Source organism: Pavona decussata, unplaced genomic scaffold (genome assembly GCF_977016875.1).
Source record: "Pavona decussata unplaced genomic scaffold, jaPavDecu1.1 SCAFFOLD_67, whole genome shotgun sequence".
NCBI lineage: Eukaryota > Metazoa > Cnidaria > Anthozoa > Scleractinia > Agariciidae > Pavona > Pavona decussata.
In genome coordinates this window covers 2,574,150-2,587,227 of record NW_028145486.1, presented here as the reverse complement: position 1 = coordinate 2,587,227, position 13,078 = coordinate 2,574,150, and the positions used below count along the sequence as shown (strand labels likewise).

General features: G+C 37.5%; 2 protein-coding genes across 3 annotated transcripts in view; one reads left to right on the top strand and one right to left on the bottom strand.

Annotated features, from left to right (window-relative positions):
- LOC146478056 (uncharacterized) overlaps nt 1–13,078 on the top strand; it is a 208,781-nt gene that overhangs the window by 153,015 nt on the left and 42,688 nt on the right. The gene's annotated exons all lie outside the window — the stretch shown is intronic.
- Nucleotides 1–13,078, bottom strand: part of LOC146478057 (uncharacterized) — a 68,660-nt gene that overhangs the window by 20,456 nt on the left and 35,126 nt on the right. The window lies entirely within an intron of this gene.

Here is a 13,078-nt window from a genome sequence, read left to right as displayed (position 1 = left end):
AATATATACCGCCAAACATAAGGATTTGTAACACCCAAACGTAAGAAATCTAACCTCCAAACGTAAGGATTTTGTAACCCCCAAAAGTAAGAATTTGTAACCAACAAACGTAAGAAATCTAGCCCCCGAACGTGATTTTTTTTTAACCCCCAAATGTAAAAAAATCTAACCCCCAAACGTAAGGATTTGTAGCCCCCAAACGTAAGAGATATAACCGCCGAACATAAGGATTTGTAGCCCTCAAAAGTAAAGAAATCTAACCCCCAAACGTGAGGATTTGTAAGCTCAAAACCTAAGGATTTGTAACCCATAAACGTAAAAAATCTAACAGCCAATCGTAACGATTTGTAACCACCAAACGTATGAAATCTAACCCCCGAACGTAAGGATTTGTGAAACCCCAACCGTAAGAAATCTAACCCCAAAACGTAAGAAATCTAACCTCCAAAAGTAAAGATTTGTAACCCCCAAACGTACAAATTTCTAACCCCTAGGTGTAAGAAATCTAACCCCCAAACGTAAGGATTTATAACCTTTAAACATAAGGATTATTAACCCCCAAACGTTAGAAATCTAACCCCCAATAGAAGGATTTGTAACCCCCAAACGTAAGAAATCTAACCCCCAAACGTAAAAATTTGTAGCCCCTAGGTGTAAGAAATCTAACCCCAAAACGTAAGGATTTGTAACCCCCAAACGTAAGAACTCTAACTCCCAACGTAAGGATTTGTATCCCCCAAACGTAAGAAATCTTACTCCCAAAAGTAAGGATTTGTAACCCCCAACGTAAGAAATATATACCCCCCGAACGTAAGGATTTGTAACACCCAAACGTAAGAAATCTAACCTCCAAACGTAAGGACTTGTAACACCCAAAAGTAAGAATTTGTAACCAACAAACGTAAGAAATCTAGCCCCCGAACGTAATGATTTTTTAACCCCCAAATGTAAAAAAATCTAACCCCCGAACGTAACGATTTGTAGCCCCCAAACGTGAAAAATTTAGCGACCAAACGTATGGATTTGTAAGCTCAAAACGTAAAGATTTGTAACCCATAAACGTAAAAAATCTAACAGCCAAACGTAAGGATTTGTAACCACCAAACGTATAAAATCCAACCCCCGAACGTAAGGATTTGTAACCTACAATCGTAAGAAATCTAACCCCCAAACGTAACGATTTGTAACCCATAAACGTAAGAAATTGAACCCTGAAATGTAAGGATTTATAACACCCGAACGTAAGAAATCTAACCCTCAAACGTAAGGATTTGTAACCCCTAAGCGTGAGAAATCAAACCCTAAAATGTAAGGATTTAAAACCCCCAAACGTAAGAAATCTGACCCCCAAACGTGAGGATTTATAACCCCCAAACGTAAGAAATCTAACCCTCAAACGTAAGGATTTATAACCCCAAAACGTAAGAAATGTAATCCTCAAACGTGAGAATTTATCACCCCCAAACGTAAGAAATCTAACCCCCAAACGTAAGAAATTTAACCCTCAAACGTAAGGATTTATAACTTCCAAACATAAGAAATATAACCCACAAACGTATGGATTTATAACCCCTAAACGTAAAAAATCTAACCCCCAAATGTAACAATTTGTAACCCCCAAAATTAAGAAATCTAACCCCAAAACGTAATGATTTATAACCCTTAAACATAAGAAATATTTACCCCCGAACGTAAGAAATTTAACCCCCAAACGTAAGGATTTGTACGCTCAAAACGTAAGGATTTGTAACCCATAAACGTAAGTAATCTAACCCCCAAACTTAAGGATTTATAACCCCCAAACATAAGAAATTTAACCCTCAAACGTAAGGATTTATAACTCCCAAACGTAAGAAATCTAACCTCCAAACGTAAGGATTTGTAACCCCTAAGCGTAAGAAATCGAACCCTGAAAAATAAGGATTTGTAACACCCAAACGAAAGAAATCTAACCCTCAAACGTAAGGATTTGTAACCCCCAAACGTAAAAAATTTAACCCTCGAACGATTTTTAACCCCCAAACGTAAGAAATCTAACCCCCGAACGTAAGCATGTGCAACCCCCAAACGTAAGAAATTAAACCTCCAAAAGTACGGATTTGTAAACCCCAAACGTACGCATTTGTAAACCCCCAGGTGTAAGAAATCTAACCCCCAAATGTAACAATTTGTAACCCCCAAAATTAAGAAATCTAACCCCAAACGTAATGATTTATAACCCTTAAACATAAGGAATATTAACCCCCAAACATAAGAAATCTAACCCCAAAACGTAAGGATTTGTAACTTCTAAACGTAAAAAATCTAACCATTGAACGTAGACATTTATAACCCCCAAACGTAAGAAATCTAACCCTCAAACGTAAGGATTTATAACCCCAAAACGTAAGAAATGTAATCCTCAAACGTGAGAATTTATCACCCCCAAACGTAAGAAATCTAACCCCCAAACGTAAGAAATTTAACCCTCAAACGTAAGGATTTATAACTTCCAAACATAAGAAATATAACCCACAAACGTATGGATTTATAACCCCTAAACGTAAAAAATCTAACCCCCAAATGTAACAATTTGTAACCCCCAAAATTAAGAAATCTAACCCCAAAACGTAATGATTTATAACCCTTAAACATAAGAAATATTTACCCCCGAACGTAAGAAATTTAACCCCCAAACGTAAGGATTTGTACGCTCAAAACGTAAGGATTTGTAACCCATAAACGTAAGTAATCTAACCCCCAAACTTAAGGATTTATAACCCCCAAACATAAGAAATTTAACCCTCAAACGTAAGGATTTATAACTCCCAAACGTAAGAAATCTAACCCCCAAACGTAAGGATTTGTAACCCCTAAGCGTAAGAAATCGAACCCTGAAAAATAAGGATTTGTAACACCCAAACGAAAGAAATCTAACCCTCAAACGTAAGGATTTGTAACCCCCAAACGTAAAAAATTTAACCCTCGAACGATTTTTAACCCCCAAACGTAAGAAATCTAACCCCCGAACGTAAGCATGTGCAACCCCCAAACGTAAGAAATTAAACCTCCAAAAGTACGGATTTGTAAACCCCAAACGTACGCATTTGTAAACCCCCAGGTGTAAGAAATCTAACCCCCAAATGTAACAATTTGTAACCCCCAAAATTAAGAAATCTAACCCCAAACGTAATGATTTATAACCCTTAAACATAAGGAATATTAACCCCCAAACATAAGAAATCTAACCCCAAAACGTAAGGATTTGTAACTTCTAAACGTAAAAAATCTAACCATTGAACGTAGACATTTGTGACCCCAAAACGTAAAAATTCTAACCCTCAAACGTAAGGATTTGTAACACTCAAAAGTAAGGATTTGTAACCCCAAACGTAAGAACTCTAACCCTTAAACGTAAGGATTTATAACCCCCGGACCTAACGATTTGTAACTCATAAACGTAAGAAATTTAACCTCAAACGTAAGGATTGGTAACCACCAAAAGTTAAAAAATCTAACCCCTAAACGTAAGGATTTGTAACTCCCAAACGTAAGAAATCTAACCTCCTCTGAACATAAGGATTTGTAGCCTCCAAACGTAAGAAATCTAACCCCCGAACGTAAGGAAGTATAACCTCTAAACGTAGGAAATCTAACCCCTAAACGTAAGGATTTGTAACCCCTAAACGTTAGAATTTGTAACCCCCAAACGTAATAAATCTATCGCTCAAACGTAAGAATTTGTAACCCCTAACCGTAAAATATCTAACGCTTAGAAGTAAAGATTTGTAACCCCCAAACGTAAAAAAAATTAACCCCCAGACGTAAGAAATCTAACCCCAAAACGTAAGGATTTTTAACCCCCAAACGTAAGAAATCTATCTCCCAACGTAAGGATTTGTATCCCCCAAACGTAAGAAATCTAACCCCGACAGTAAGGATTTGTAACCCCCAAACGTAAGAAATATATACCCCCGAACGTAAGGATTTGTAAACCCAAACGTAAGAAATTTAACCTCCAAACGTAAGAATTTGTAACACCCAAAAGTAAGAATTTGTAACCAACAAACGTAAGAAATCTACCCCCGAACGTAATGATTTTTTAACCCCCAAATGTAAAAATATCTAACCCCCAGACGTAAGGATTTGTAACCCCCAAACGTAAGAGATGTAACCGCCGAACGTAAGGATTTGTAGCCCCCAAACGTAAAGAAATCTAACCCCCAAACGTGAGGATTGTAAGCTCAAAACGTAAGGATCTGTAACCCATAAACGTAAAAAATCTAACAGCCAAACGTAAGGATTTGTAACCCCCAAACGTATGAAATCTAACCTCCAAACGTAAGGATCTGTAACCCCTAACGTAAGAAATCAAACCCTGAAATGTAAGGATTTAAAACCCCCAAACGTAAAAAATCTAACCACCAAACGTAAGAAATCTAACTCCCAAACGTGAGGAGTTATAACCTCCAAACGTAAGAAATCTAACCCTCAAACGTGAGGATTTATAACCCCCAAAGGTAAGAAAACTAACCCCCAAACATAAGGATTTATAACCCCTAAATGTAAGAAATTTAACTCTCAAACGTAAGGATTTATAACTCGCAAACGTAAGAAATCTAACCCCCAAACGTGAGAAATCTAACCCTCAAAAGTAAGGATTTATAACCCCCAAACCTTAGAAATCTAACCTCCAAAAGTAAGGATTTGTAACCCCCAAACGTACGAATTTTTAACCCCTAGGTGTAAGAAGCCTAACCCAAAAATGTAACAATTTGTAACCCCCAAAATTAAGAAATCTAACCCCCAAACGTAAGGATTTATAACCCTTAAACATAAGGAATATTAATCCCCTGACGTACGAAATCTAACCCCCAAACGTAAGAATTTGAAGCCACCAGGTGTAAGAAAACTAACCCCAAAACGTAAGTATTTGTAACCCCGAAACGTAAAAAATCTAACCTCTAAAAATAAAGATTTGTAACTCTCACGCTTAAGAAATCTAACCGCCAAACGTAAGGATTTGTAACACCCAAACGTAAGAAATCTAACCCCCAAACGTAAGGATTTGTAAATTCTAAACGTAAAAAATCTAACCATCAAACGTAGAGATTTCTCACCCCAAACTGTAAAAATTCTAACCCTCAAACGTATGAATTTGTAACACACAAACGTAAGAAATCTCTCCTCAAACGTAAGGATTGGTTACCACCAAAAGTTGAAAAATCTAACCCCTGAACGTAAGGATTTGTAACTCCCAAACGTAAGAAATCTAACCTCCGAACGTAAGGATTTGTAGCCCCCAAACGTAGGAAATCTAACCTCCGAACGTAAGGATTTATAACCCCTAAACGTAAGAAATCTAACGCTCAAACGTAAGAATTTGTGACCCCTGAACGTAAAAAATCTAACGCTTAAAAGTAAAGATTTGTAACCCTCAAACGTAAAAAATTTAACCCCCAAACGTAAGGATATGTAACCCCAAAACGTAAGAACTCTAACCCTTAAGCGTAAAGATTTATAACCCCCGAACGTCACGATTTGTAACCCCTAAACGTAAGAAATTTAACCTCAAACGTAAGGATTGGTAACCACCAAAAGTTAAAAAATCTAACCCCTGAACGTAAGGATTTGTAAGTCCCAAACGTAAGAAATCTAACCTCCGAACGTAAGGATTTGTAGCCCCCAAACGTAAGAAATCTAACCCTAGAACGTAAGGAATTATAACCCCTAAACGTAAGAAATCTAACCCCCAAACGTAAGGATTTCTAACCCCCAAACGTAAGAAATCTAACGCTCAAACGTAAGAATATGTAACCCCTAAAAGTCAAAAATCTAACGCTTAAAAGTAAAGATTTGTAACCCCCAAACGTAAAAAATTTAAACCCCAAACGTAAGGATTTGTAACTCCCAAACGTAAGAAATTTGTCCCCCAAAGGTAAGGATTTGTAACACCAAAACGTAAGAAATGTATCTCCCGAACCTAAGGATTTTTTACCCCCAAAACGTAACAAATCTCACCATCGAACGTAAGGATTTGTAACCCCCCAAACGTAAGGAATCTAACGACTAACGTAAGGTTTTGTAACCTAAAAACGTAATAAATTAAAACCTCTGAACCTAAGAAATCTAATCCTTGAACCTAAAGATTTGGAACCCCCTAATGTAGGAGATCTAACCCCCAAAAGTAAGGATTTGTAACCCTCAAACGTTAAAGTTTGTAACCCTTAGGTGTAAAAAATCTAACCCCTAAAAGTAAGGATTTGTTACCCCAAAACGTAAGAAATCTCACCCCATAAACGTAAAGATTTATAACCAAGCAAACGTAAGGATTTGTAACCCCTAAAGAAAATTTAACCCCCAAACGTAACAAATCTAACCCCCAAACGAAAAGATTTGTAACCCTCAAAAATAAGGATTATTAACCCCCAAACGTAAGAAATCCAACCCCCAAACGTAAGGATTTGTAACCCCAAAAGGTGAGAAATCTAACCCCAATACGTAAGAAATATAACCCCCAAACTTGAGAATTTCTAACCTTCAAACGTAAGAGTTTGTAACCCCCAAACGAAAGATATCTAACCCCCAAACGTAAGGATTTGTAACCTCCAAACTTAAGAATTTGTAACCCCCAAACGTAAGGATTTGTAACCCCCAAACGTAAGAATTCTAACCCCCAAACGTAAGGATTTATAACCACTAAACGTATGGATTTGTAACCCCAGAACGTACGAAATCTAACCACCGAACGTAAGGATTTGTAACCCCTAAACGTAAGAAATCTAACCACAAAATGTTAGAAATCTAACCCCAGAATGTAAATATTTGTAACCATCAAACGTAAGCATGTGTAACCCCCAAACGTAAGAAATCTAACCTCCAGAAGTAAGGATTTCTAACTCCAAAACGTACGAATTTGTAACCCACCGATGTAAGAAATCTAACCCCCAAATGTGACAATTTGTAACCCCCTAACTTAAGGATTTATAACCCTTAAACATAAGGAATATTAACCCCCAAACGTAAGAAATCTAACCCCCAAACGTAAGAATTTGTAGCCCCCAGGTGTAAAAAAACTAACCCCAAAACGTAAGGATTTGTAACCACCAAACGTAAAAAATGTAACCTCTAAACATAAGGATTTGTAACCCTCACGCTTAAGAAATCTAACCGCCAAACGTAAGGATTTTAAACCCCCAAACGTAGCCAATTTTTACCACCGAACGTAAAGATTTGTAACTTCTAAACGTAAAAAATCTAACCCTGGAACGTAGAGATTTGCAACCCCAAAACGTAAAAATTCTAACCCTCAAACGTAAGGATTTGTAGCCCCTAAACGTAAGAATTTGTAACCTCCAAACGTAAAACATCTAACGCTTAAAAGTAAAGATTTGTAACCCCCAAACGTAATAAATTTAACCCCCAAACGTAAGAAATCAAATCCCTAAACGTAAGGAATTGTAAAACCCAAACGAAAGAAATCTAATCACCAAGCGTAAGGATTTGTTGTCCCCAAATGTAAGAAATCTAACAGCTAAACGTAAGGATTTGTAACCCTTAAACGTAAAAAAATGTAACCTCCAAACGTAAGAAATCTACCCCCAAACGTAAAAACCTTAACCCCCAAACGTAAGAAATCTAACCCTTAAACGTAAGGATTTGTAACTCCCAATCGTAAGAAAACCAACCACCAAAAAGTAAGGATTCTTAACCCACAAACGTAACAATTTGTAACCCCCAAGTGTAAGAAATCTAACCCCCAAACGTGAGAAATCTAACCCCCAAACGTGAGAAATGTAACCCCCAAGCGGAAGGAAACGTAAGAACTCTAACCGGAACGTAGGAAAAGTAACCCCCGATCGTAAGGATTTGTAACCCTTAAACCGGCGTAAGGAATCTAACCCCCAAACGTAAGGAATTGTAAAACCCAAACGAAAAAAATCTAATCACCAAGCGTTAGGATTTGTTGTCCCCAAATGTAAGAAATCTAACAGCTAAACGTAAGGATTTGTAACCCTTAAAACGTAACAAATATCACCATCAAACGTGGGGATTTGTAATCCCCCAAACGTAAGGAATCTAACGACTAACGTAAGGATTTGTAACCCGCAGACGTAATAATTTAAAACCTCCAAACCCCCCAAACGTAAGAGTGTGTAACCCCCAAACGTAAGGATTTGTAACCTCCAAACGTAAGAATTTTTAACCCCTAAACGTAAGGATTTGTAACCCCCAAACGTAAGAAATCTAACCCCCAAACGTAAGGATTTGTAACCCCAAAAGGTAAAAAAATCTAACCCCAAAACGTAAGAAATCTAACCCCCAAACGTAAAAACTTTAACCCCCAAACTTAAGAAATTCTAACCCCCAGACGTAAGAGTGTGTAACCCCCAAACGTAAGGATTTGTAACCTCCAAACGTAAGGATTTATAACCCCTAAACTTATGGATTTGTAACCCCAGAACGTACGAAATCTAAAAACAGAACGTAAGGATTTGTAACCCCCAAACGTGAAGATTTGTAACCCCCAAACGAAAGAAATCTAACTCTTGAACGTAAGGATTTGTAACTTCCAATCGTAAGAAAACCAACCACCAAAAAGTAAGGATTCTTAACCCACAAACGTAACAATTTGTAACCCCCAAGTGTAAGAAATCTAACCCCAAAAGGTGAGAAATGTAACCCCCAAGCGGAAGGATTTGTAACCCCTCAAACGTAAGAACTCTAACCCTTTAATGTAAAGATTTATAACCCCCTACCTAAGGATTTGTAACCCGTAAACGTAAAAAATCTAACCACAAAACGTTAGAAATCTAACCCCGGAATGTAAATGTAATTGTAACTATCAAGGGTAAGAATGTGTAACCCCCAAACGTAAGAAATCTAACCCCCAAACATAAGGATTTATAACTCGTAAACGTAAAAAATCTAACCACAAAACGTTAGAAATCTAACCCCGGAATGTAAATATTTGTAACCATCAAAGGTAAGAATGTGTAACCCACAAACGCAAGAAATCTAGCCCCCAAAAATAAAGATTTTTAACTCCCAAACGTAAGGATTTGTAACCCCGGAACGTAGGAAAAGTAACCCCCGATCGTAAGGATTTGTAACCCTTAAACCGGCGTAAGAAATCTAACCCCCAAACGTAAGGAATTGTAAAACCCAAACGAAAGAAATCTAATCACCAAGCGTAAGGATTTGTTGTCCCCAAATGTAAGAAATCTAACAGCTAAACGTAAGGATTTGTAATCCTTAAACGTAAAAAAATGTAACCCCCGAACGTAAGAAATCTATCCCCAAAACGTAAGGATTTGTAACCCCAAAACGTAACAATTTGTAACCCCCAAACGTAAGAAATCTAACTCCCGAACCTAAGGATTTTTAACCCCCCAAACGTAAGGATTTGGAACCCGCAGACGTAATAATTTAAAACCTCCAAACATAAGAAATCTAACCCCCGAACGTGAGGATTTGTAACCCCGGAACGTAGGAAAAGTAACCCCCGATCGTAAGGATTTGTAACCCTTAAACGTAAGAAATCTAACCTCAAAATGTTAGAAATTAATCTAACCCCCGAATGTAAAGATTTATAGCCCCCATACCTAAGGATTTGGAACCCCCAAACGTAAGAAATCTAACAACCGAACGTAAGGATTTGTAAGCCCTAAACGTAAGAAATCTAACCACAAAATGTTAGAAATCTAACCTCCGAATGTAAAGATTTAAAACCCCCATACCTAAGGATTTGGAACCCCCAAACGTAAGAAATCTAATCACCAAGCGTAAGGATTTGTTGTCCCCAAATGTAAGAAATCTAACAGCTAAACGTAAGGATTTGTAATCCTTAAACGTAAAAAAATGGAACCCCCAAACGTAAGAAATCTATCCCCAAAACGTAAGGATTTGTAACCCCAAAACGTAACAATTTGTAACCCCCAAACTTTAGAAATCTAACTACCAAACCTAAGGATTTTTAACCCCCCAAACGTAAGGATTTGGAACCCGCAGACGTAATAATTTAAAACCTCCAAACATAAGAAATCTAATCCCCGAACGTGAGGATTTGTAACCCCGGAACGTAGGAAAAGTAACCCCCGATCGTAAGGATTTGTAACCCTTAAACGTAAGAAATCTAACCACAAAATGTTAGAAATTAATCTAACCCACGAATGTAAAGATTTATAACCCCCATACCTAAGGATTTGGAACCCCCAAACGTAAGAAATCTAACAACCGAACGTAAGGATTTGTAACCCCTAAACGTAAGAAATCTAACCACAAAATGTTAGAAATCTAACCCCCGATTGTAAATATTTGTAACCATCAAACGTAAGCATGTGTAACCCCCAAACGTAAGAAATCTAACCTCCAAAAGTAAGGATTTCTAGCCCCCAAACGTACGAATTTGTGACCCACCGGTGTAAGAAATCTAACCCCCAAACTTAAGGATTTATAACCCTTAAACATAAGGAATATTAACCCCCAAACGTAAGGATTTGTAACCCCCAAACGTAAGAAATCTAACCCCCAAACGTAAGAATTTGTAGCCCCCAGGTGTAAGAAAACTAACCCCAAAACGTAAGGATTTGTAACCACCAAACGTAAAAAATCTAACCTCTAAACATAAAGATTTGTAACCCTCACGCTTAAGAAATCTAACCGCCAAACGTAACAAATCTAACCCCCGAACGTAAAGATTTGTAACTTCTAAACGTAAAAAATCTAACCCTGGAACGTAGAGATTTGCAACCCCAAAACGTAAAAATTCTAACCCTCAAACGTAAGGATTTGTAACCCCTAAACGTAAGAATTTGTAACCTGCAAACGTAAGAAATCTAACGCTCAAACTTAAAAATTTGTAACCCCTAAACGTAAAACATCTAACGCTTAAAAGTAAAGATGTGTAACCCCCAAACGTAATAAATTTAACCCCCAAACGTAAGAAATCTATCCCCAAAACGTAAGGATTTGTAACCCCAAAACGTAACAATTTGTAACCCCCAAACGTAAGAAATCTAACTCCAGATCCTAAGGATTTTTAACCCCCAAAACGTAACAAATCTCACCATCAAACGTAAGGATTTGTAACCCCCCAAACGTAAGGAATCTAACGACTAACGTAAGGATTTGTAACCCGCAGACGTAATAATTTAAAACCTCCAAACAAAAGAAATCTAATCCTCGAACGTGAGGATTTGTAACCCCCTAATGTAGGAAATCTAACCCCCAAAAGTAAGGATTTGTAACCCCCAAACGTTAAAGTTTGTAACCTTTAGGTGTTAAAAAGCTAACCCCTAAACGTAAGGATTTGTAACCCCAAAACGTAAGAAATCTAACCCCATAAACGTAAGGATTTATAACCAAGCAAACGAAAGGATTTGTAACCCCTAAACGTAAGAAAATTTAACCCCCAAAGGTAATTATTTGTAACTCCTAAACGTAAGAAATTTAACCCTTAAACGAAAAGATTTGTAACCCTTAAAAATAAGGATTAATAACCCCCAAACGTAAGAAATCTAACCCCCAAATGTAAGGATTTGTAACCCAAAAAGGTAAAGAATCTAACCCCAAAACGTAAGAAATATAACCCCCAAACGTAAGGATTTGTAACCCCCAAACGTAAAAACTTTAACCCCCAAACTTAAGAATTTCTAACCCCCAAACGTAAGTGTTTGTAATCCCAAAACGTAAGGATTTGTAACCTTTAAACGTAAGAATATGTAACCTCCAAACGTAAGGATTTGTAACCCCCAAACGTAAGAATTCAAGCCCCCGAACGTAAGGATTTATAACCCCTAAACGTATGGATTTGTAACCCCAGAACGTAAGAAATCTAAAAACCGAACGTAAGGATTTGTAACCCCCAAACGTGAAGATTTGTAACCTCCAAACGTAAGAAATCTAACCCCAAAAAGGTATGGATTTGTAACTCCCAATCGTAAGAAAGCCAACCACCAAAAAGTAAGGATTCTTAACCCACAAACGTAACAATTTGTAACCCCCAAGTGTAAGAAATCTAACCCCCAACGTGAGAAATGTAACCCCCAAGCGGAAGGAAACGTAAGAACTCTAACCCTTTAATGTAAAGATTTATAACCCCCTACCTAAGGATTTGTAACCCGTAAACGTAAAAAATCTAACCACAAAACGTTAGAAATCTAACCCCGGAATGTAAATATAATTGTAACTATCAAACGTAAGAATGTGTAACCCCCAAACGTAAGAAATCTAACCCCCAAACATAAGGATTTTTAACCCCCAAACGTAAGGATTTGTCACCCCGGAACGTAGGAAAAGTAACCCCCGATCGTAAGGATTTGTAACCCTTAAACCGGCGTAAGAAATCTAACCCCCAAACGTAAGGAATTGTAAAACCCAAACGAAAGAAATCTAATCACCAAGCGTAAGGATTTGTTGTCCCCATATGTAAGAAATCTAACCACTGAACGTAAGGATTTGTAACCCCTAAACGTAAGAAATGTAACTCCCAAACGTAAAGATTTGTAACCCTTAAACGTAAGAAATCTAACCCCAAACGAAAGGAATTGTAAAACCCAAACAAAAGAAATCTAACTACCAAGCGTAAGGATTTGTAGTCCCCAAACGTAAGAAATCTAACAGCTAAACGTAAGGATTTGTAACCCTTAAACGTTAAAAATATTTAACCCCTAAGCGTAAAGATTTGTAACCTCCAACCGAAAGAAGTCTAACCCCTGAACGTAAAGATTTGTAACTCCTAAAGTAAGAAATCTAACCCCCAAACGTAAAAATTTTTAACCCCCAAAGGTAAGAAATCTAACCCCAAACGTAAGGATTTGTAACCCCCAAACGTTTGAAGTCTAACCACTGAACGTAAGGATTTGTAACCTCCAAACGTAAGAAATGTACCTCCTAAACGTAAAGATTTGTAACCCTCAAACGTGAGAAATCTAACCCCTGAACGTAAGGATTTGTAACCCCCAAACGTAAGAAATCGAACCTCTAAGTGTAAGGATTTGTAACCCCCAAACGTAAGAAATCTAACCCCTGAACGTAAGAACTTGTACCCCCAAAACGTGAGAAATTTAACCCCCGATCGTAAGGATTTGTAACCCCC